General features: G+C 47.5%; 2 long non-coding RNA genes across 3 annotated transcripts in view; one reads left to right on the plus strand and one right to left on the minus strand.

Annotated features, from left to right (window-relative positions):
• LOC140691780 (uncharacterized) overlaps window positions 1-24,987 on the plus strand; it is a 59,550-nt gene that overhangs the window by 17,490 nt on the left and 17,073 nt on the right. The gene's annotated exons all lie outside the window — the stretch shown is intronic.
• LOC116277244 (uncharacterized) overlaps window positions 20,382-24,987 on the minus strand; it is a 61,085-nt gene continuing 56,479 nt past the window's right edge. For both annotated transcript variants that reach the window (XR_012067453.1, XR_012067454.1), the window contains one exon: window positions 20,382-23,545. This is a non-coding gene — a long non-coding RNA (uncharacterized lncRNA). The remainder of the gene's footprint in view (window positions 23,546-24,987) is intronic.

The following is a 24,987-nucleotide window of genomic DNA, read 5'->3' on the forward strand; positions in this document are numbered from 1 at the left end:
TTTGGGGTGGGCGGATCCCAAGAGCTCATTGGGGGGGCGTCCTCCACAGCCACATGAGGGCAGGTCTGCGGTCTGGCCGGGCTTCCCCGAGGGGGACAGGTGTCTGGGTGGGTGTCTGCGTTCTGTTTGCTGGGGGACACAGCTGGGACGCTGGGTGTCACACAAAGATGGAGAAGTGAGCCTTTTCCAGGGGAGGGTCACGGCACGTGGGGTGGGGGACAGACCCCAAGACGCACCCGGGGCTACGTAACGCGCCCAGCCCGGCGGGGCATTGAGACTCCTTCTGCAAGACCCAGAAACATGCACCCGTGCGGGGAGCTGCGGCCGGGCCTTCCCGGCACCGTGCAATGTGCCCTTGTAGCTTGCTTATTTACACATAGCAGTTTCTTCCTCTTACACCCCTCCCCCAATCCTGCCCGTCCCCCTCCCGTCTCCCCACTGGTCACCACTAGCTTGTTCTCTGTCATCTGTGACTCTGTTTCTCAAAGTGTCAAAGATTTTTAAATTTGAATGAAGTCCAAATTACCATCATTTTTTTTTTCTTTGATGGACTATGTTTCCTGTGTCCTATTCAATACGTCTTTGCCGAACGCGGTGTTGCAACGACTTCCTCCTGTTTTTTGCTGCATAAATTTTTATATATTGAGGGCTCACCCACAGGTCTAGAACCCACTTTGTGTTCGTCTCCTTAGGATGGGAGGGTAGACGGACGTTCCCAGTTTTGCACGGCGGTGTCCCAGTGTTTCAACACCGCGTGTGAGAAAGAACGTGCCTTCTCCAGTTGCGTTACGTTGGCATCTTTTGTTGAAAATCGCTTTATCCTGAAAGTACGGTTGTGGTTTTTTTTTTATTTTTAAGAGGGTGCCGTCTCTCCCTTTGGCTCATGTCCACCCTGAAGCGGGTCCTGAGCTGTTTTGACTCCTGTAGCTTTTATGGTAAGTCTCGAAATCGGGTAGCGTGAATCCGCCTGCACGATTCTCGTTTTATGCAAGTGTCCTGGATCTTCCAAACCCTTTGAGTGTCCATGTTAATGTAACAGTCCACTTACCTATTTCTACAAAAATACATTTTTTAAAACTGAAGCATAGTTGGTTCACAGTGTTGCGTTAGTGTCCGATAGGACTTTGACTTTGTGCTGAATTTATAGATTATTTGGGGTCGCAGGGGAGAGAATTGACTTCTAAACAGTATTGGTCTTTCCAATTCAGCAACCTGGTAGATCTTTCTGAAGATTTATACTTCTTTTTTATTTTGTTTTGTTTTAATCAGTGTTTTCTGGTTTTTAACAAATATCATTTGCACATACTATTTTAGGTTTAATACAATTTTTGTGTTAATTATGATACTATAAATAGTATTTTTGTTCATTTATTTCATTGAAGTAGGGTTGGTTTACAACATCGTGTTATTTTCAGGTGTACAGCAAAGTGATTTGGTTTTATATATATAAATATATATATAAAATATGTTAAAATATATAAATATATAATATATATTATATAACATGTATATAATATATAATATATAAAATATATAAATATATCATATATAAATAATATATAAATATATATTATATATAAATAATATATAATATATATTATATATAAATAATATATAAATATAATATAGTTATATATTATATATAAAAATATATAATATATAAAATATATCTAATATATATAAAAATACAAAAAAATACAAGATATATATAAAATATATATAATATATAAATATTAAAATTATATATACAAATATATTTAAAAATATACAATTTATATAAAACAAAATATAAATATATACAAAAATATATAAAATATATAATACATAAAATATATATATAAAATTCATAGAAAATATAAAAAATAAAAAATATATAAAAATATAAAAATATATACATGTATAAAATATATAAAAAATATAAATGTATATAATATATATTAAAAATATATAAATATAAAAATATATTTAAAATATATAAAATATGTGAATATATATAATATATATAAAACATATAAATATATATAATATATATATAAATACATATATATTTTTTTATATATATATATATATATAGGGGATTCTTTTCCAGTATAGTTTATTACAAGATATTGAATACAGTTCCCAGCAGGACCTTGCTGTTTATCTATTTTACATATAGTACGTGCGTGTATCTATTAATCCCAAACTCCTAGTTTATTCCTAGGCCGCCACCACTTTGCTAACCTAAGTTTCTTTTTGTATTTGTGAATCTGTTTCTGTTTCGCAAATAACTTTGTTTGTATCACTTTTTTTTTTGTTCAGATTCTGCATATAAGGGATGTCATGTGATATTATTGGTCTTTCTCTGTCTGACTTAACTGCACTTTGAATGACCACCTCCAGGTCCATGCATCTTGCTGCAAATGGCATGATTTCATTCTTTTTTATGGCTGAGTAGTATTCCTGTGTGTGTGTGTGTGTGTGTGTGTGTGTGTGTGTGTGTATGTGTGTGTCACATCTTCTTTATCTTAAGCGGTATTTTTTAATGTTTCAGTGTCTAAGTGTTCATCGGTCCCCTGTAACAAAACACCGCTGACTTTTATAAATGGCTCGTTTCGTGGCGTCTTCTTGCTACATTCACATGACTTGTTTTAACAGCTTCTTTTCCTAGGTATTCGTAGATTTTCTATGTAGACAATGTTTTTTTAAAAATTAAGTATGGTTTCGTCCTTACCAATCAGTATGCACTTTTCTTTCTTTGTCTTTTCTCATTGCACTGTTGGATGTCCAGTTGTCCTAAGACTGTGAGAGGGGGTGTCCCTGGCCTCCCCTGGTCCCACAAGAGAAGCACTCTTTCACCAAGAAATATAATAGCGTTCGGTTTTGGTAAATGCTCGGTGTAAGGTTGAAGATCTTGTCTCTATTCCTAGTTTGAGAAGAGTATTTCTTTTAAAACACAAATGAATGTTGACCTTTGCCAAATGTCTTTTCTGCATCTTCTGAGATCATAGATACATTTTATTTATTTTTTCTTCTGATGTCATGGTGAGCTACCTTGATTAACTTCAGTTGTTGAACCAGTTTCCCATCCCTGCCTGTTTCTACTCCTCGCCATGGAAATTATTCCCTTTACACTGATGGTGTTGATTTTTTGACATCTGAGGAAGCCAGAATTACTTTGATTAAAAATCTCAAAAACCGACCAAGACATTGCTACCAAATAAAACTATCGGCACGTTTTCCCTAACTTAATCCATGGAGTAGTGTTTCCTCCACTTTTGTTTTCTGAAAGTGTTTGTATCGGTCCACGTGGGCGAATGTCTTCACGGGCACTTGGAAAGACCGTCATTCTCAGATTTTGTCCTTAGAAATTCTTTCCTTTGTCTGCCTCCCAGCTAAGGATGACAGGGTCTACTCCATTGGGTGATAGAAACATTTGCGTCTTAGAGCAGAAATGTGCCATGAAGAGTTACTTATATTCAAATCCAAAGTTAAGAATCTCAGAGCTAACTTCAGGGTTTAGGAGGAGCTCGGAGAAGGAAGAGGCTGGGAGTTCTCTCCCCCAAAGCCTCCTGTTCAGTTTTAAAGGGAACGGTTTCATGAAGCGGGTTTCTCCGGCTCAGCAGTGTCGACTCTGGGGGCTGGCGGACTCTCCGATGGGGGCGCCCTGTGCACTGTGGGGTGTGGAGCGGCGTCCCTGGTCTCCACCCACCACATGCCATGGGCATCTCTCCCCTCCTCCGAGTTGTGATAAATGTCTCCAGGCATTGCCAGATGTCCCTCCGGGAAGGAACTCACCCCCCGTGGAGAAACGCGGGTCGATCACAAAGCCCAGAAACTTTGCTTCCACCAGGTGCCCGGTGCAGTCTTCACGGAAGATGTTCTGAACAAAAGAGCGGGAGGGAACGGCTCAGGCAACATGCAAAAACCCTTTGTAATTGGGGAACCAGGCGAAGCCCCAGGGCAAGGCCTGGTCATTAGAATTTCCTTTAGTACAGATGACATGTCTTTCATTAGAGCCAGTCTTGTCACCCCCGAGCCCAGAAGGGGCCTCGTGGGATTCTCTTACAGTTGACAAGTTTCCGCATGAAGATGTCTCCGGATTAAACGCACCGTTCCCCGAGGACACAGGGCTGCACGGGAGGCCCCCTTAGCGGCACAGAGACGAAAGTCCCTGGCCCTGCTGTTTGTGGTCAGGTTCACCTGCATTTTTTTTTTTTTTTTTTTTTTTACTGATGGGGAAACCCGTCAGGGGAAGCCGGAGGAGGGACTGACATAATGAACACACTAGACAGGGCCAGACCTGGCAGCACTCCTAGTACTTGGAGGAACCGTGCAATGAATACATTTGTCATCAGCCTTCGGTGGGAGAAGGAGGTACCTTGTCGCTTGTTGGTCTCACGTGCTTGGTCGACATACTCTATTCGCCAATCAGATGGCACTGCAGGCAAGTTAGATGTAGGCAAGTTCGCCGTGACTTGCGATTATTAAACAGCCTGGGTGGATCATCCTACACTGATGAAAATATGGGAAAAGAGTGAGATGGAAGGAATTCGAAGCGGGGTCTCCAAGGGATATTTGCACACCCACATTCACAGCAGTGTTGCTCACAGCAGCCAAGAATTAGAAGCAACCCAAGTGTGCATGGATGGATGGATAAATAGAATGGTGTGCATCCACACAGTGGAATATTACTCAGCTAGGAAAAGGGTGAAGCTCTGACCCAGGCGACAGCGTGGATGGGCCTTGAGGATATGATGCTCGGTGAAATGAGAAAGTCATAAAGGCAAATAGTGTGTGATTCCACTTGTACGAGATGCCTGGAATCATCAAATTCAGAGAGACAGAAAGTTAGACTGGTGTTTCTAGGGGCTGGAGACGGGGCTGGGGAGTGAGTGTTGAACGGACAGAGTCCAAGTTTGGGAAGATGGGTGGGTTCAGGAGATGGATAGTGGGGAAAGCAGCAGAACAGTGTGGATGCATGGGTAAGGCCCCTGTGCCTGCTCCCCGCTGTGATAGGAGGGCCATTTGCCCCGGGGACCTTCTCCGTGGGAGCAGAGCGAGGCAGAACTTGCTGTTGGAGGGCTCCTGGTCTTCCCAGACCTCAAGAAGGCACATCCCATGGGGCCTGGCACTTGTGTCCTGTTCCAGCACTCCCGCTGTCCCAGTCACAGATGCCATGGTGTGACCTGAAGGAGGGGGTTTCGCAGGGAACGGATGGCTTGAAGGCGGGTCACATGGGAATTGGCCAGATGATGCTGGAGGAGGTAGAAGACGTACGTCAACCACGGCGGGTCCAACACTCGACGTCTGAACTGGGAGGCAGGATGCCCGTTACGGTATCGGGGAGACGTGCTTGCTGGGAGCGAGCTGGCCATGCAGAGCACGGCAGAGCGGTGATCTTTTAACACGGCGGATTCGCAGGCGGCAGAGCGGATGGACGGCATCTCTAGGGAGCCGGTCGTTTGGCGAGACCGTCGGGGTTGGGTTGGGCACCTGGAGGCAGGAGCGTTCAATTAAGTATATTCTTGATTGGTTGGTCTTCCGACGTGAGGGTCAGCCCCGGTTGGTTAGCTACCAGGCACGTTCACGGATGAATCAAGCAGAGTTGAAACCCGTTTTGGGGAGGAGTACGGGGGGGTACTTGTTGCCATGGTGACAGAACCATCCGTCTCCTCTCAAATGTGTGGGAACAGTTTGTTCTCACTCGGAAATTGGATGCGTGGCAAGGTGTACGGAGAGAGAGGGTGCGGGGAGCTTCTTGGGGAGGCAAGCATGCGGAGAACATTTCGGCTTTAAATTGTGCTGGGTTTCAGATACTTACGAACATCCGGGCAGAGCATGCTCCCGGGCAGCCCCTGCAACATTGGATTTAAAAGCAACTGATAAATTGAGCATCTCTTAAGAGCATTGCTTGACGGTCTCCCGGGACCGGTGTATAGAGCAAGACACATTTAATGGAAACATGAAATCTGTAAAATGAAAAACGAAATTGATGGACAGGTCGAGGAAGAGGGAGGGGTGAGGGAAGCAGAAGGTGTCAGAATGTCAGAAAGCACTTCAGGACCCAGAGATCCATGGAAATCAAAGGAGGCAAGAGTTTTAGGAGACAGGTGGTGATCAGAACTGTCAATGATGGGGGTTCTGACGTAGGAAAGGACGTAAAGAACGGACCCCCGGCTCCAGCGGGAGAAGGTGGTTTTGTAATGACGATTTTTTTTTTTTTTGCAAAGAGGTGGGGAATGAAGCTGGGACAGACGCCCTTTGGTTTTCCTGCAGAGGTGTTTCTGTGTTTCTGTCTGCAGTGATAGGTGGTTGGGACAGTTTGTAGAAGGTGGAGGCTGGACAATCATTCCTTCAATCTGCTTAAGCATGGGAACATAAGAAGAGCTACAGAAAGAAGAGTCGGGCATGTTTCCAAAATTGTGAACCGCAGCTGGTGGGAAAAGTTGGGTCACTCTGTGGCTGAGTGACCTTGGGAAAGTCACTTAACCTCTCTGTGCCTCCTACTACGTAAGATTGTCCAGGGCATGCAAGGAATGAATGCCTGTGAACTACTTGATAGATTTCATGAAATAGTAACTATTTATTGTTATAATTTGCCATGGAGCTACCACCTGAGACAGCAGTCCCTCTCCTGGTTATATAGCCAAAGACAGTGAAGACGTTAATTAGAAAATATACATGCACCCCAATGTTCACAGCAGCACTATTTACAGTAGCCAACATGGAAGCAACCTAAATGTCCATCGACAGATGACTGGATAAAGAGATTGTGATATATTTGTATAATGGAATATTACACAGCCATGAAAAAGAATGAAATCATGCCATTTGCAGCAACATGGATGGACCTAGAGATGATCATACTAAGAGAAATAAGTCAGACAGAGAAAGACAAATATCATATGATATCACTTACATGTGGAATCTAAAAAACACAACAAAGTAGTGAATGTAACAAAACAGAAGCAGACTCATAGATGCAGAGAACAAGCTGGTGGTGACCAGTGGGGAGAGGGAAGGGGGCGGGGATTAAGTGGTGCAAACTACTATGTATAAAATAAAGAGGCTACCAGGATACATTGTATCACACGGGGAATGTAGCCAATGTTTTATAATAACTTTGAATGGAATACAGTGTATCAAAAGATTGAATCAGTGTCTTGTACACCTGCAACTAATACCATGTTGTGAATCAGCCATATGTCAACAAAAAATTACAAATAAATCAATGTATCATTGTGACTCCTGGAGTGTGAGTGTTCACCCAAGTCCTCTGGCTAGGACACAAGCCACGTGGAAACAGGCACTATGTTTTCCCAGAAGACACACCAAACGCTAAGCCCCCGACTGACATACGTGTTTTGTTTGGATAAACACACGTTCTCCCGGAAGGATGTGTGTGGAGAGGTCCCGGGGGCAGGGCTGGGTGCAGGGGTGAACGTGGGGACAGTTTGAGAGGCAGCTGTGGGTGCTGTAAAGCGGTCCCTGAGGGCCGGAAAACTAGGAACACGGAGCGGGGGGAACAGCCCGTGACGCAGGCTTGCCTTCTCCCGCCATCCATGTGCGCTGAGATTTAAACTTACTTGAAATGCCTGTCAGCCTGTGCAATCTCTACGAGGGGGCTTCCTTTTTTTTTTTGCATCCTCTGGGGTAGATGGAAGGGGCCCTCATTTCATACCCTTTTGGTAAAAATTGCCCTGTGGCCGTCACTGCTAGTGCTTGGCTGAGGGTTGGGCGTGTGTCCTGTCCTGGGCGTGGGACGGAAGTATGACACGGGGCTGTAGTTCTGAGTACTCGGCACGCAGGGCTGCTCAGAGGACCGGACCGGCTTCCCCGGCCGGGGGCTGCTGTTTGCATAAAGTGATGTTCTGCTTGCCTCCTGTTATAGACTGAATTATGTCCTCCCCCCGCCCCGAAAATGTGTATCCCCAAGTCGGCACCCCCAGGACCTCAGAACGCAGCTGTGTTTGGAGACGGGGGTCTTTAAAGAGGTGATGAAGGTAAAATGGGGTCACTAGGTGGGTCCTGATCCCACAGGACTGGGGTCCTTGTAAGAAGAGGAGATGAGGACCCAGACATGCACAGACGGACGGCCACGGGAGGACACAGGGAGGAGGCGGCCGTCCGCACACCAAGGGGAGAGGGTGCAGGAGACACCAGCTCTGCTCACACCTGGTCTCAGATTCCAGTCTCCAGGGCCGGGAGGAATAAATGTGTGACGTTTAAACCACCCGTCCGCGGCAGTAGGAACACACCTCTCTGCAGGGAGCCTTTGCCTTGGGGAGCCCTCTCTGTTTCTCTCCCCGCATTTGGGTTCTGTTCTCTCTTGGAGCACCCCACAGCCTGGCCCCTGCTTTGCGCTTCGCATAAAGCCCCCACTCCTGGACGCAGCCCCTCCTGAGGGCACCGTGAGCATCCGCCCATCTGCCTGGAACGTATTTCCACCCTGGATAAACCTGTACTGAAAAGGACAAAGGGCGCTGGGCCCAGCCCTGGGGGAAATCAGATGATATTTACACGCTCAGCTGCCCGGAACGCCGTCCCCCCAGTGCGTGTTTATCCACCTGGACAGGTTGGCTGCATCTGGAAATGACAAGGATGCTGTGCTCGGCCGTTCACGGGAGGGAGGTGGGGGCTGCGACGTGCTGGGTACCATCCAACCCCAGGCGTAAATCTCATTAGAGCCTGATCATTGCTCCGTCTTCCGGGACCGCTGCGCGAGTTTCGGGAGAAATGACCCAGATTCACACTGTGTGGACAGGTGACCGCCCTTCCCAGAAATTCTGGCCCTGGATCTCAAGGTTTCCAACATCCCTCTAGCAGCTGGCCTCTCCGGTCTGCAGTTTATCTAAAACACCTGTGGTTCCGGGCTTCTCAAACTGCCTGGTTTTACATAGAAAAAGCCCCTTCCCCTTTGGATGTAGCCATTCTGGGCTCTCAGTCTCCTCTTTCTCTGCAGCGAGGAGGTGAGCCAGACCCAGGACTGGTGACGCTGGGCTGTTTTCTTTGCAGTGTGTGTCTACCCGCCGCTGGGGGGTGGCCACCGTGTGTGACCCCAGGGCTGTCCCTCCGGGGTCATGGTTCTGCACTTACGAGACCCTGGGGAGCTTTAAAAACATGCTGGCTCGGCCCCAGACACTTGGATTTATTTGATCCGAGGCAGGGGGCAGGGCGGAGGAGTCCTAACATCTCTCCAGGGCATGGTGAAGTGTAAACAGGAGGGGCTGAGCTGCAGAGCCGCCTCCCCCAACACTCCTCACCCAGGACCCCCCAGGCGCCCCCGGGAGGAGCAGGCTTTGTTGCCTGAGCTCCAGATGGTGCAGGGGAAACCGACGTGGGGCGTGAGGGGGGCCGTGTCCTGGGCTTCAGTGGAGCCCCTGGGGTGCACCCCGCCAAGCGCGGGCCCTTGGCTTCACGCAGCAAAGGATCCCAGAGCGAGCAGCAGCTGAGGAAAGGCACATTTATTTAGAGATACAACAAAAGGCGAGGGAAAGGCCACGAGGTGCGGGAGTCGGGCGGTCGGATTAGAGGAAAAGCAGGTACACACGCCACAGGCGGAGTGCGGGCCGTGTCCGAAGGGGGAGCGACAGGGGGCGGCGGCCAGTTTTATGGGCTCAGTGGCTTCGTATGGTCATTAAGTGGAGGGACCAGCGAGCTAGCCTGGGGGGGGGCGGGCCTGGCGCTGTGGGCCTGTTACTCACCCTGCCGATACGTTGCAGTGAGCTTGTAATGAGGCAGAAGGAAGTCCAGGCTCCCACCATCTGGAGCCGCAGGGCCTCCTGGGGGTTGAGTCCTGGTGCTCACCGTTGTGCTGCAGCTGGATCTGCTGTGCCCTGCCCCCTCCCCGTCTCACGGTCACCCTGACTTGAGCAGTGGGGGTCCCAGGTCCGTCTCAGGGGACCCCCCCTCCCCACCAACAGAGACTCAGCAAGGAGGCGGGGCGAGGAGGAGGAGGGGCGCGGGACGGTTTCTGGAGGTCCCTCCAGCAGCCGCGGCGTGCAGGCTGGCCTTCGGTGGCGGGCGTGTGCCGGCCGGCCGCACGGCCCGTATGGTGCGGGCTGCCCATGGGCGCCCGCAGGCGGCCGGCCCCTTGCCTTGCGTGCAGGCGTGCGCGTGCCGTGTCGTGCGTTGCCCAGCACAGCCGTCACACTATGTAGCGTTCTACAGGCCACGTGTTATTTTGTGTATAATGCGTGATCGCACCACAGTGGGATGGCTGGGAAAGATACGATTTCCCCCCCTTACGATATAGATACGATGTAACGTATTCTATATTATTATACAACATTAGACAGCATACATCATATAGACACATTATGAGAGGATACAGTGTATTATGTAGACAATGGCCGCATTGTCATGACAGCGCAGGTAATACTTTACATAATAAATGACATGTATACAATACACGGCGTATATTGCATTGCACAGTAGAATATAAAACAGCGCAATGCGAGCACATACGATTCTCCCACTTCTCAGGCAGCTGTGCACATGCCCTGCTCTGTATAATGTTATGGGTAGGAGCTGAATTATCACACCTTGGTCTAGAACGTGTGATGTATATGACACAGTAGAATATTTAACAGTGCGATTTGGACCCATGGGATTTTCCCACCTTCCAGATAGATGTGCAAATATTCCACTATCTATTCCGTCGTGTGCAGTTACAATGTTACAACTTGGTCTGTAACATATGGCAGCATGTATTCTGTTACGGAATAGATTTGGTCGTAAAGGATTTCCCTGTCTTCCAGATAGTTATGCACATGTTCTGCTGTGTATTTTATTATCTGTGAGAGCTCTACTATGGTAGCTGGGGGTGCAGTGGGTGGCACAGGCTGCGCTACATAATGGAGTATGTAACTGTGCGGTTTGGCCACGTGGAATTTTCCCACGTCCCATAGAGCTAACATGTATGCGCTCTCTTTATTTTATTATCTACACTAGTTATACTCTGGGCCGGGACGGAGAGGCCCGAGTGTCGAGTCAGAGGGGAGAACACAGTTCAGGGTCTCCCCTCCTCTCCCTGAGAAGTTGGTCTTGACGGAGACGCCGGGGAGTCCCTGGGCCGAGGGCCCCCAGTAAGGAGCTCCCGGGATGGGGCGCGCGGACCAGAAACGCAGGCACACGCAGGAGCCTAGCGAGCTTGGGGGCCGAGCCCTTGACTGCAGCTGCCCCCGCCCCACAGCCCCCAGGCTGCCCCGGCCACGTGGGGAGCGGGGACGGCTTTGTGACTACAGCTCGGATGCGTCACATGCAGGGATTCCAAGGACGGCGGTGAAGGAAACGCCCAGGAAAAGGGGTCCGGACTGCAGTCCATGCAGAATAGGTCAGGGGGGCGTAAGGGTCTAAAAGTTAAGTAGAATGGACTGATTTTCAGAAACTCTACAAATGGACCCTGTTTCCTCTCCTGGCTTTACCATGAAGTTGACCCCACACTGGTTTCTCACCCCCAACACTTTCTTATCAGGTGCAAACCTATGGCGTCTTCCAAGTGGAGGACACCCGCCCCGTCTCAGTCCTGGTTCTGAGACGGGAGGGAAGGGACCAGGGCACAATGTTTAAAAGAATGACACAGCAATGGAAGGCCTGACCCCCAGCAGACCCAGAGGCGCAGGATGGCGGGCGCTTTGCCCTCCTGTAGACCTTGAGCGAGGCTACACTCCTTGTAACGAATCAGCAGGGCCAGTGGCGCCCCCACGGGCACCGTGCCTGTCCCAGGCTGACCCTCACAGGTCAGAGACTGGGCGGTGGTCCAGTCCCTGGGAATGCCCGCCCCTTCCGCAAAGCAGTTGGAAGAATCCGCCCACTTGCTAGCATATGAGATAACCGGGCCCATCTCTCTGAATAAATCTTTTACTTAAGCGTGGCTCGCTTGGGAATTCCTTCCTGCATGAAGCCAAGGACCCTCACTACAGGGGGCACATCCCAGGGACTCGCCTGGGACCCGGGACAAGGCCATCGTCTCACGCCCCATCGTCCCATATCAGTTCTAGCAGAAAATGGACAGTGCCTTCCCGTAGGGTTTTGAAGACTCTGCACAGACAACCAGGAAGGGCTGAGGGGAGTCCTAAAGGATTCGGAGGCTCTTGGAGCCTAGCAACATAGAGGAGAAACCGTTATCACCCTGAGCTGAAGGGTCAAGATCCTACTGAGGTTCCGTTCGAGAGCTGTGGCCGAGAGCCTGCCCTTAGGAGGGACGTAGGTGATGAAGGACACAGCCGCGTGCGGCCGCAGCCAGACGGGGAAGATTCCAGGGAAAAAAGCCCTGTAAGTGCCTCCCTGTGCCCCTCCCTCCCACCTGCCACCATTGCCTCCCACCGTCTGAACTCAGCTGGAATCGGGACCAGACAGCCCGGGCTGTGTCCATCGGCGGCTTGGGGCACAGAGTTGGGAAGGCAAGGACGGAGGCTGGGTACAAAGAGGGGCACGGGGAAGTCCCGTCTCCCTGGGCTTCAGGCAGAAGGTGTGGCTGATGTCACGAGTTGCTCAGCTTTTCTCTGCCTGGGTCCAGGCTGACCCCTCGTGGAAGGACCACTCTTCCCTGCACCGTGGACTTTGCGGTTGTCACCCACTTTGCTTTACCTTACGGGATGTCAGCCCACGTGCTGCAAACCCAGAATGTTTAGGGTGCCCTCTAGACCCTTACGCTCCAACATTACAGATGGATGCCCAGGATAAGCAAAATAACGAAACCATGGGGAGCAGACATGGATCCAAGCTGATGCATTGGGTTCTGCTTAACCAGGCAGAGGAGGGTGGGAGGCCAGCCTAGATGAGCCAACCTTTGCTGACCCACAAACACACAGGTCTGAAAAAAACAAATATTTATAATGGTTGGGCTTTGAGATACAGGGTTGTTTTGTTAGGCAGCAGGATATAACTCATAGCTGACTGGTATAGAAAACAGGCATTTCCTCGGGTGGGGAAAGGTTATCAGCCCGACCTGTCTATCTTACAGAAATCTCCGGCAAATTGTCTAGATTCTTTCATATTTTCAAAGCGGCGGGGGGGGGGGGTTGGGATCCAGAGTCAGGGAGGGAGTTCCTACTTTTTTTCTCTTCTTTGTGAATTTGTGTAGGACGGTGTGTGTCTCCCCTTGAAATTTCAAATCTCTTCGATTTGGGTGCCTTGTGGGGGTCAGATTTTAACATTCTGTGGCCGATGATAGTTGGATGGATGGGATAGGAATGAGTGTGTGTCTGTGAGATATTTAAAGTCCCAAATTCTCTCCTGCCCCTCCCGCTGCCTTCTTTCCTACTGTGAAGTCAAAATATATCTGTCATACGCACGCTTTGGCCGTCATATACATCTGTACAAGTACAATCTAAAATTTATTTCACAAAGAATGCACACACATGGCAACCTGTTCTTCTATATTCTGTCTGGATGTCACAGATAATAATTCAAGATCCTTTTGGCTTTACTAAAACTGTCGCTGTGACTCCCACACATTCCAAATTCCTATTTGATAAATAGCAATTTTTTTTTTATTGGCTGAAAGAGAAATAGACTAAATTTACCACATCCGCTCCCATGTGGGAAATCTGAGGCACTCACGTCTCCTTCACTGATGGCAATTTTCCGACACCAGAATGAAGCGGTTTTCCAAAACGATGTTTTCTCTGCTAAAAAGCCAAGCTTGCACGAATGAAAACCAAACAAGTGACTTGATTTAGAAAGCTGACGCCATCCAAGCTGTGCACACAGCTCTGTTTGTTTGTTTCTGACTTTCTGGATAGTTGGATGAAGGAGGGGGGGATGAGACGTTTTGAAAATAAATCCTGCCACGTGCATGTGTAATTAGGCTCTTGTAAATCAGATTTAAACTGTAAAGTGCCTGAAAGGAATCCAATTAGTTCTGTGTCTGGAAACACCCGTTCTGTAAGTGCAGACATCTCCGCCTTGGCGGTGTGCCTGCGCCAGCGGCGTAGGCAGCATCACTCGTGGGGCGTGCGCTGCTGGTGGCCTGCAGAGTCCCCGCTGCGCAGTCCTCCGTGGCAGGAAGTTTCTCCTGGGCGGGGCCATGGCTTCTGGGGGAACGTGTTCTCCCTCCCAGGAGAAGACTGCAAGAGTAGACGGTCTCCTTTGTCCTCTCAACATGGTTGCATCTGAAAGCCTTGCCTCTTAGGTTTTGGGTGACCCAAGGGGACTTCCTGGAGGAGGCGTTCTTGGAGAGGACCAGGTTTGGGAAGGGACTGGGGGCTGGAGGTGCTGTTTAGACACCTGTCAAGGAGACAGCCGATCTTCCTTAACTGTTGGATGTTCGTGAAGGTAGAGATGAGAATCATCTGGGCAGGGGTACCTGCTGGAGAGCTGTTGGTGAACTGTAGCTGTGAGCGAAGGTGACATTGTCCAGTGGAGAGACAGGGAGGAGGACGTGAGGCTGGACAACGGAGGATGTAAGAACTTCATCCGAAAATGATGAGGAGGATTAAAAGTCAGACACAGGGACCTGGATCCTGAGAAAGAAGAGTAAGGAGCCGTGGAAGAGAGAGGTGGGAAATTAGGACAGGGAGCAGCTCAGAAGAAGGTGGTCACAGTGGTCCTCAATTCCGCTGAGATTCAAGCCATAGGAGGGCCAGAAAGGCACCATAAGTTCGTCAGAGGCAAAGTGAGAGCAGGCTGAGTGGACAGAAAGGGTGTGTCAGTTTGCTATGCCGAGTAACAAATGAGTACAAGTTTATCAGCTTAAAAAATCGAACAAACAGACGTTTGTCATCTTACAGTTTCTCCCCATTGGAGGTCTGGTACTGTGTTGTGTTTTCTGGTCAGAAATTGATTTCACAGGCCTGAAATCAAGTCGCAGGTAGGGGCCGTGATTTCGTCTGGGTTTCAGGGTCCTCCTGTCCGCTCACTGGTTGTTGACGGAATTTAGTTCCTTCCTGGGGTTTCTGCGTGGCCCCCTCTATCCCAAAAGCCAGCAACAGCCGGTCAAGCTCTTCCCCTGCTTTGAGCTTTTGACTTCCTCCTCTGCCCTCTCTCGTTAGAAAGCTGGTTTTAAGAGCTCACATGGTGGCGTGACAATCCAAAATAACCTACTTAGCTAAGGCCAGCAGAGGAGCGATCTCACTACCTTGGTCAAGTCTCCTCGGCCATGTAGTTAACTCGTATTCACAGGTGTGACTCCAGGCAGTGGAGTTCTCGGAAGCCAAACCTGTACGTACCAGGGCAGAAAAGGAACAAATTAAGTAGGAGGTGGGAGGTGAGGCTGTGTAGACAGCTGGGAGAAGAGAATGATGGGGACATGGATGGAAAGGAAAGCGGGTGGAGGGTTTTTGGGGGGTTGTCCGTTGGGCATAATCCAGGCTGCACGTACAACCGATGTCCACGGTGAGGGTGGACAAGGACGCCCAGCAGCTGGTGTCCAGATCTTAGTGAGAGAGGAAGCGTGGGATGGGGCCCGGGGTGGGATGACAGCGCCAGGTCTGAAAAGAGCCTTCCGGGCGTGTGATCAGTCTCCGCCGCCTCCTCGCTGGGGGACCTCAGGGAAGTTCCTTAACCTCTCTGTGCCCCGGCGTCTCAGTGTGTAAGGGAAAGTGTGAATAGGAAATCATTCTTTGGGGTCTGGAGAACGTGGAGTGAGTTATGACACATACAACATCTCTGGGTCAGGTGTGGGGCAAGAGCTGGGTCAACGTTAGCAGTGCTACCCCGAGAATCACCGTCACTCGCTACCCTGACAGTAATGTAACAACTGACCTGAGACGGAAGGGAGAATATTGCAACCATGGGAGTGACAGTAATATGACCACCATTATTCTAATAATGATAACATGGCCACCATCATAGTAATAATGATAAAGTGGCCACCATGATAAAAATGATATAGCAATACGGCCATCATGATGGAAGTAACAGCAACATGGCCACCACTATTATTTCTGTCACGGTGTCTGTGTGGTTAATCTCACTCTCATGGCGGCTGTATTACTATTATTTGTATCACAGTGCCCATGTTACTATTATTTGTAGCACAGTGACCTTGTTATTCTTATTTCTATCAGGTGGCTGTGTGGTTATTATTAATTCATGGCGGCTGTATTACTATTATTTCTCTCACGGTGACCATGTTATTATTATTTCTAACATGGTGACCATGTTATTATTATTTCTAACACAGTGTCCGTGTTATTATTATTTGTAACACGGTTGCTGTGTGGTTATTATTAACCTCATGGCGTCTGTATTATTATTATTTGTATCACGGTGATCATGTTGTTAATATTTCTAAGACGGTGGCCATATTGTTGTTATTGCTCTCATGTCCGCTGTATTACTATTATTTCTATCATGGTGGCCTTGTGGTAATTATTACTCTCATGGCGGCTGTATTACTGTTATTTCTATCACAGTGCTCATGTTACTATTATTTGTAGCACAGTGACAATGTTATTCTTATTTCTATCACAGTGGCCGTGTGGTTATTATTAATTCATGGTGGCTGTATTACTGTTATTTCTATCAGGGTTACCATGTTATTATTTCTATCATGGTGGCTGTGTGGTTATTATTACTCTCATGGTGGCTGTATTACTATTATTTCTATCACGGTGACCATGTTATTGTTATTTCTATCGCGGTGGCCGTGTTATTATTATTTCTATCACGGCCACCGTGATAGAAATAATAATAACATGGTCACCGTGATGGAAATAATAGTAATACAGCCGCCATGAGAGTGATAATAACCACACGGCCACCGTCATAGAAATAATAATAACATAGTCACCGTGATAGAAATAATAGTAATACAGCCTTCATGAGAGCAATATTAACCACACGGCCACCGTGATAGAAATAATAATAACATGGTCTCCGTGATAGAAATAATAATAACATGGTCTCCGTGAGAGAAATAATAATAACATGGTCACCGTGATAGAAATAAAAACAACATGATCACCGTGATACAAATAATAGTAATACAGCCGCCATGAGGTTAATAATAACCACACAGCAACCGTGATGGAAATAATAATAACATGGTCTCCATGATAGAAATAATAGTAGTACAGCCGCCATGAGAGTGAGAATAACCACATGGCCACCGTGATGGAAATAATAATAACATGGTCTCCATGATAGAAATAATAATAACATGGTCACCGTGATAGAAATAATAATAACATGGTCACCATGATAGAAAGAATAGTAATACAGCCGCCATGAGAGTTTTAATAACCACACGGCCACCGTGATAGAAATAATAATAACATCGTCTCCATGATAGAAATAATAATAACATGGTCTCCGTGATAGGAATAATAGTAATACAGCCGCCATGAGAGTGAGAATAACCGCACGGCCACCGTGATAGAAATAATAATAACATGGTCACCGTGATAGAAATAATAATAACATGGTCTGCGTGATAGGAATAATAATAACATGGTCACTGTGATAGAAATAATAATAACATGGTCACCGTGATAGGAATAATAGTAATACAGCCGCCATGAGAGTGAGAATAACCACATGGCCACCGTGATGGAAATAATAATAACATGGTCTCCGTGATAGGAATAATAATAACACGGCCACCGTGATAGAAATAATAATAACACGGCCACCGTGATAGAAATAATAATAACATGGTCACCGTGATAGAAATAATAGTAATACAGCCGCCATGAGAGTTTTAATAACCGCAGGGCCACCGTGATAGAAATAATAATAACATGGTCACCATGATAGAAATAATAATAACATGGTCACCATGATAGAAAGAATAGTAATACAGCCGCCATGAGAGTGAGAATAACCGCACGGCCACCGTGATAGAAATAATAATAACATGGTCACCGTGATAGAAATAATAATAACATGGTCACTATGATAGAAAGAATAGTAATACAGCCGCCATGAGAGTGAGAATAACCGCATGGCCACCGTGATAGAAATAATAATAACATGGTCACCGTGATAGAAATAATAATAACATGGTCTCCGTGATAGGAATAATAATAACATGGTCACTGTGATAGAAATAATAATAACATGGTCACCGTGAGAGAAATAATAGTAATACAGCCGCCATGAGAGTTTTAATAACCGCACGGCCACCGTGATACAAGTATTAATAACATGGTCTCCGTGATAGAAGTAATAGTAATACAGCTGCCATAAGAGTATAATAATAACATGGCCACTGTTATAGTAATAATAGTACACTGCCACTATCTTTGTAATTGTAGTAACACAGCTATCATGAGAGCAATAATACTGTCACCATGAGGCAGTGGTAACGATCCTGCTGCCATCAGGGGGCAGGGACAGGCAGGAGCGGTGGCACAGCTGCGGGGAGCGTGGTGATACCCCTGTGGCGCGATGCTGTGACAGTGGTACTGCTGCTGTGCTAGGACAGTGGGGATAGTGCGGCCCTGATGGAGGTGCCGATGGCGCTGTCCTGCTGCCGTGACAGCTGTAGGAAAGTAGAAGTCACCGCTACCACTGTGCCCACAGTCCCTGTTGCTGATCTTTGTCACGTCATTCTGTGTCATCATGTGACATTACAACGACGCAGAGAATCAACAGAAATGATTTAATCTGTATTCAGAATACTGTTTGTGAGGAGTAAAGTAAATCCTGTCGTGGGGCTGGGTTGTAGCGATGTGACTCACAGGCGTGACCGTCAATGAGACGTCCCCCTGCTCCGGAGCAGAGACGCCGGGCGCTCCGACATCGCACGGGCGGGAGGGGCAGCTGGGGATGCCCTAGCGGGGCTGTGAGGGCCCGAGTGTGTGTGCGTGCACGGGTGTGCACGAGGGGGCGCTGGGATGTGCGTGCACCCGTGAGCAGGGACTGGGGGCGGGTTACGGAGACTCAGGTCCCACGCTGGCCCCCATGAGGATGCTCTGTCGCCGGCTGGCTCAGGCACGGATCGGGGATGGAGCCTCTGGGGTCAGTGAGCCTTGGATGATCAGGACCCGGTGGGGAGGAGGGGCTGGAGATGCTGTGGCTTGAACGTGGCGGAGTGGGGTTGGGGTGCGACCACGGGGTCTAGGGGAGCCAGTGACAGGGTGTGTGGCGTTGGCCAGGCCCCGGGAGCAGCCGTGGGTGAGCTGAGACAGCTCCCGGTTCTTCCCCAGGCCCACACGGGGGCACACACAGCGGGGGTCACCCTGGCCATGCTCCGTGGTCCCTCCACTGCCCCGTGACTGCATGAGTGTTAGCTGCGGGTCGTCCAGGACAGGAGCCCCTGGGGGCTGTATCCTGAAGGTTGCTCCTGTCTCATCCAACGGCCCTGGGTGCCTCCCACCTGCCGTGGTCACCACCTGTCCAGGTGCAGGGCAGGCGGTGGTGTGGGAAGGGGCACCTTCTGAGCGCCAGGGTCTTGACATCAGCGGCTTGTGGCCCCGGCCCCGCGAAGGTGCGCGGGTGCTGGGCAGTGGGCGGGCGTGGAAGCCGCCCTTCATGGGCAAAGACAGTTCATCTTCTGTCATGTTTTCCTCCTGATAAAAATGTTGTTTCTGACTCATTTCTGCTGGTCCTGAGGGCACTGGATACACTGGTCCAGACAAAATGCTGATTGCATGACGGACTTTCCAGTGAGGAAGGCTCACTGCATGCGCCTTAGAAATATCTTTGTGTGTGAGCGCACAAGACATTTTTGTGGACCTAAACTTGACAATCCAAGGAGATCCAAAAATCCATTCCGTCCTCTGAACAGACGAGGATGGGTCTGGAAAGGTCAGATGCAAAATGCAACGGGAAAATGACCGCCCTTCAATTTGGAAGAGAGGAGGAATCGGACGTGCCCGGCACGGTCCCGGCCCCCGGCACACGACTTGAAGATGCCGGTCCTTGGCCTCGCGGGGCCCGGGTTCAGCGTGGTCGGAGTGTTCCCTGACATATGACGCTGGAGCATCCTCACGTATAGCAATTGCAAAATATTGATCGAGGCCAAGAGTCTTCCCATGATTTTATTTATTCCTCAGGGAGGCGATTCATAAACTTGAGGCACCCGGTATAAAGTAATCAGTGTGTTTGGCAGATTCATGAGGACTTTACAAAGGCTTGGAAAGCAGATTTAATGCCTCGAGAAATAACTTAAAAGGAAGAGTAATAGCTTTATTATATCCACGCCATAATATTTTACCAAGGATGGCCAGCGTTGCAATATACATCACTTTCTGCTTCCATTAAAAAAGAAAAAAAAAGATTATGGGGAGGATGCATGGAAGACAAACCCGGGAAAATCTGTGAATAGAAGAAACGGCCAAGGAGCTTAAGATCTGATGATAAATTATCTTCATCTCCCGCTGCTTCCTATGCAGACCAAGGGGTTTCCCATTTTCCCCTCAAAATACTTTTATGTACAGTCTTCCCGTTTTGGCGTTTTAACCCTCCCAGAAGGTAAAACAAAACAAAACAAAACATGTTTGCTTTAAAATGTTTTTATTTGAAAGCTCTCCATCCAACTTGGTCAAGTTGCTTTGAAATAAAGCAGTTCTTTTGGAGGGGGTGCGAATCATATATTGGATAAAGGGTTTGTATCCAGAATATAAAAAGAACACTTATAACTCAATAATAAAAAAAATAAATAACCCAAGGTTTTAAAACAGGCAAAAGGTTTGCAGAGATACCGCACCAGGGAAGATACACAAATGGCCAACAATTACATGGGAAAAAATGTGCATTGAGATTAGCCCCTTGAGAAATGCAAACCAAAACCACAGGGAAATATCGCCTCACAGCCACTAGGATGGCTAAACTCAAAGTCAGCTCATCACAAGTGTTGACGAGGATGTGCGTGGAAATCAGAACCCTCTGACACTGCTGGTGGGGATGGAAGAGGACACAGCACTTTGGAAAACAGACTGTCAGTGTTCAGCGTGTTGAAGATACAACTTCGGCATAATCCAGCCACTCCACCCCTAGGTGTATATATATACACAAAACAAAAGCAAAACAAAAATGTGTGTATATAAATATACACATATATAGATGAAATAAATTTGCACACAGATGTTCATACCAGCATTATTCACAACAGCCAAAAAATGGAAGCAACCCAAGTGTCCATCCATGGATGGATGGATGGATAAACAGAATGGGGTCCATCCACACAGGGGAGTATTACTGACCCAGGAAAAGGAGTGAAGCTCTGACACAGGCTACGACGTGGATGATGCTCAAACACAGGATGCTCCATGAGAGAAGCCAGACACAGAACGACACAAAGGATGTGATCCTATTTATAGGAAAAGTTCAAAATAGGTAAATTTATTGAGATATAAAGGAGATTAGTGGTTGCCAAGGGCTTGGGGCAGGGGGTGCATGGAGTGGAGGGTAATGTGGGGAGATGGCTAAGGGGTGAGATGTTTCTTTTAGTGGTGATGGAAAACGTTAAAAAAAAACTGTAGGGGGAGGCTCAGTGGTAGAGTGCATACTTAGCATGCACGAGGCCCTGGGTTCAATCTCCAGTACCTCCTCCAAATAGAAATAAATAAATATATAAGCCTAATTAACTCCCCCTCGTAAGACAAGCACACACACAAAAAAGCAAAAAAAACTTACTGTGGTGATGGTTGCACAACTCTGTGAAAACACTAAACGCTGACCTCATAAAAAAACCAGAAAGTCACTAAATTGTACACTTACAAGGTATGTGAATTGTATCTCAATAAAGAAAACCAGAAAGGATAGCAAAAAATAAATACATTAAATAATTTAAAAAATTTGAAGTATAATTTTTTTTACAATTTTGTGTTTCTGGTGTACAGCAGGGAGATTCAGTTATATATATATATATATATATATATATATATATATATGTAGTTTTAGTATAGGGTATTACAAGGTATTGAATATAGTTCACTGTGCTGTACAGTAGGACCTTGTTGTTTATCTGTTTTATATGTAGTAGTGTGTATCTGCAATGCCAGACTCCTAATTTATCCCTCCCCGCTTTCCCCTTGGGTAACCATGTTTGTTTTCTATGTCTGTGAGTCTCTTTCCATTTTGTAACTAAGCTCATATGTATCATTTTTTTTTAGATTCCACCTATAAGTGAGATCATATAATATTTGTCTTTCTCTGTCTAACTTACTTCACTCAGTATGATCATCTCTGGGTCCATCCATGTTGCTGCAAATGGCATGACTCCATTCTTTTTTATGGCTGAGTAGTATTCCATTGTGGAAACACAACTCTTAAACCAAATGTCTAGGCCCTTGGGTTTTGACTAGCCCTTGAGGTTCTGCAAGAACTGAGACATGGAAGAACCATCACGGGCCCTCCTGAGAATCCACTGACCCCAGGAAGACCTGCTGGGATGAGGTGTCTGACTATACCACTCACTCCCCGATACCCCATTCTTTGAAATCTTCCTCATGCCTCCCTATAAAACAAGAGGTGCTTCTGCCTGACCTTGGAGATGTGTGTAGATCTATGTTTAGAAACTCTCCACATTGCAATGATCTTTTAAAATGCATTTTCTTCTGCCCTGAGCCTGGACTTTTTATTTGATGGTCTCGTCTGAGACAGCTGGGTCTTGAAAAGCCATTTGCAACAATGCAACTCAAGTGGTCGACCATGAACGAAAATCGGAAGCTCTTAGTGGGTGCCTCTCCCCTGGCGTCTGTGTGGCCAGTCACCAGGTCTCCTTGTGGTCCTGTGCACTTGGGTCCTATGAGAATATGGTACCTGGCTGCCCTAGGTTAAATAAGTGTCCACTGAGAAATTCATGTCCACCTAGAATCTCAGCATGTGACTAGATTTGGAAACTGGGTCTTTGCAGATGTCATTACTCACATTATGCTGAGGTCACTGTGGAGTAGGATGGATCCTTAGTCTGCTGTCACCGGTGTCTTTACGAGAGGATGAAGAGAGAGACACTCAGAGGAGAAGGCTATGTGACGATGGAGGCAGAGATGGGAGAGATGTCTGTACAAGCCAAGGGTGGCAGGCAGCCCCCCAACCTAGAGAGAGGAACCTGCAACGGAGTCTCTTCCAGACCCTCCAGAAGGAACAGCCCAGCTGACACCTTGATCTCAGACTTTTGGACTCCAGAACATTTCTGTTGGTGTCAGCCCCCTGGTTTGTGGTCCTGTGTTGTGGCGGCCCCGGGGAGCTCGGGCAGGTGTACGTACTCGGGTGCATTCATCACGGCCGCGTCGAGGACATCCGATGAGTGACCGAACACCATGACGTCGTGTCCTGCTGGACGGCACACTGTGTCACCCCCTGCAGCTCTGGTTTTGCTCCCTCTCACGTGCTCCCCCTTACAGCTCATCTTCGGCCCCCTCTCCCGTGAGTAATGCCGCTCTGTTTCGGGACGACTCTGCCGGTGGCCGGTACGGGAGGGAGGGAGGTCACGGGGGCCCTTATCAGCCCCGCCAAACGCGTCCAGCCGCGACGCGGCCATTTCTCTTCAGTCTGCGCTGCTGGCCCAGACACGCCGTGTCTGCTGTTTGAGGTCGGCTGTGCAGACTCGCTGGTCTGAAATGGTTCACTCCATCATCCTTAGGCGCTCTTCTGTCTACACAGTGGGCTGTGCGCGTGTGTAGCGAGGACTTTCAACTCTGTTTTCTCACTTAACTCTCTCCAGGTGCTGAGGGACAGAAAGACTCTTTCAATATCCCATTTCATCAAACATGGGCTCTCTGGGGCTCATAACAGGATGAATAAGGGAGTGGGGCTTTATACCCAGATCTTCTGCCCTCCTTAATTAACAGGTGGTTCCTCAACCTGCCCGCGCGTTCACTCCACACACCCCGTAAACACGCACACCGCTGGGTTTGAGACGGGTCTCAGTCACTTTGTAATGTGTGCTGTTTTGGGAAATAATCTATAAAAATATTGAACCACTGTGTACACCTGAAACTAACAGAACATTGTTAATCAACTGTGTATCAATTTAAAAAAAAACCCTTCGGTTTTAAAAACTTAATTCAAGGCCAAAGCAAGAGGCAAATGACTAAAACCTGAAACTTAAAAACAAAAAAGGGAGTGTGTATTCCCGGCAGAGTAGCTGGAGCAAACGCCTTCCTGCTGGCTGCGCTACAGTGACCCACGCGGCCTTCTGCTGAGTGTGCCCAGCACTTCCCAAACCACCTGCCCCTCCTGACCCCGCCCCCAGTTGGAAAACCACTCTGGTTATCAGTTGAATATGTGGCTTCGAAGCAAAGCACTGCCCTTTCTCTTCCACGCCACAAAATCTTTTAAAATTTATTTTTCTTTTCTATTGAAGTAGAGTTGATTTACAGTGTTGTGTTAGTTTCTGGTGTACAGCCTAGTGATTCAGTTCATATATATATGTGTGTGTGTGTGTGTATATATATATATATATATATATATATATATATATATATATAGCTTTTCCATTAAAGGTTATTACAATATATTGAATATAGTTCCCAGTAGGACTTCATTGTTTGTCTGTCTTGTATGTGGTTGTGTGTATCTGCTAATCCCAAACTCCTAATTTATCCTTTACCCTTTGGTAACCATAGTTTGTTTTCTATGTCTGTGAGTCTCCTTCTGATTTGTAAATAAGTTTACTTGTGTCACTTTTTAGATGACACATATAAGTGATATCATATGATATCTGTCTGACTTACTTCCCTTAGTGTGATCATCCCTAGGTCCATCCATGTTGCTGCAAATGGCATGACTTCATTCTTTTTCATGGCTGAGTAGTATTCCATTATAGAAATATACCACAGCTTCTTTATCCAGTCATCTGTCAGTGGACATTTAGGCTGTTTCCATGTCCTGGCTATTGTAAATAGATCAAAGGACGTGGCAACACTGGGGTGCATGTGTCTTTTTCACTTAGAGTTCTGCCAGATACATGCCCAGCAGTGGGGTTGCTGGGCCATGTGGTAACGCTCCTTTTTGTTTGTTAAGGCACCTCCATGCTGTGTTCCATAGTGCGTGCCTCACATTCTTGGTCAGACCCTCAGCCCGCTGGCTGTGTTACCCAGTGAATAACTAACGCATGGTTTTCCGTTACTCAGTTCCTATGAGACGGTGTCCAGTCACCCCAGACCG

This window comes from Vicugna pacos, chromosome X (assembly GCF_048564905.1).
Source record: "Vicugna pacos chromosome X, VicPac4, whole genome shotgun sequence".
Lineage (NCBI taxonomy): Eukaryota > Metazoa > Chordata > Mammalia > Artiodactyla > Camelidae > Vicugna > Vicugna pacos.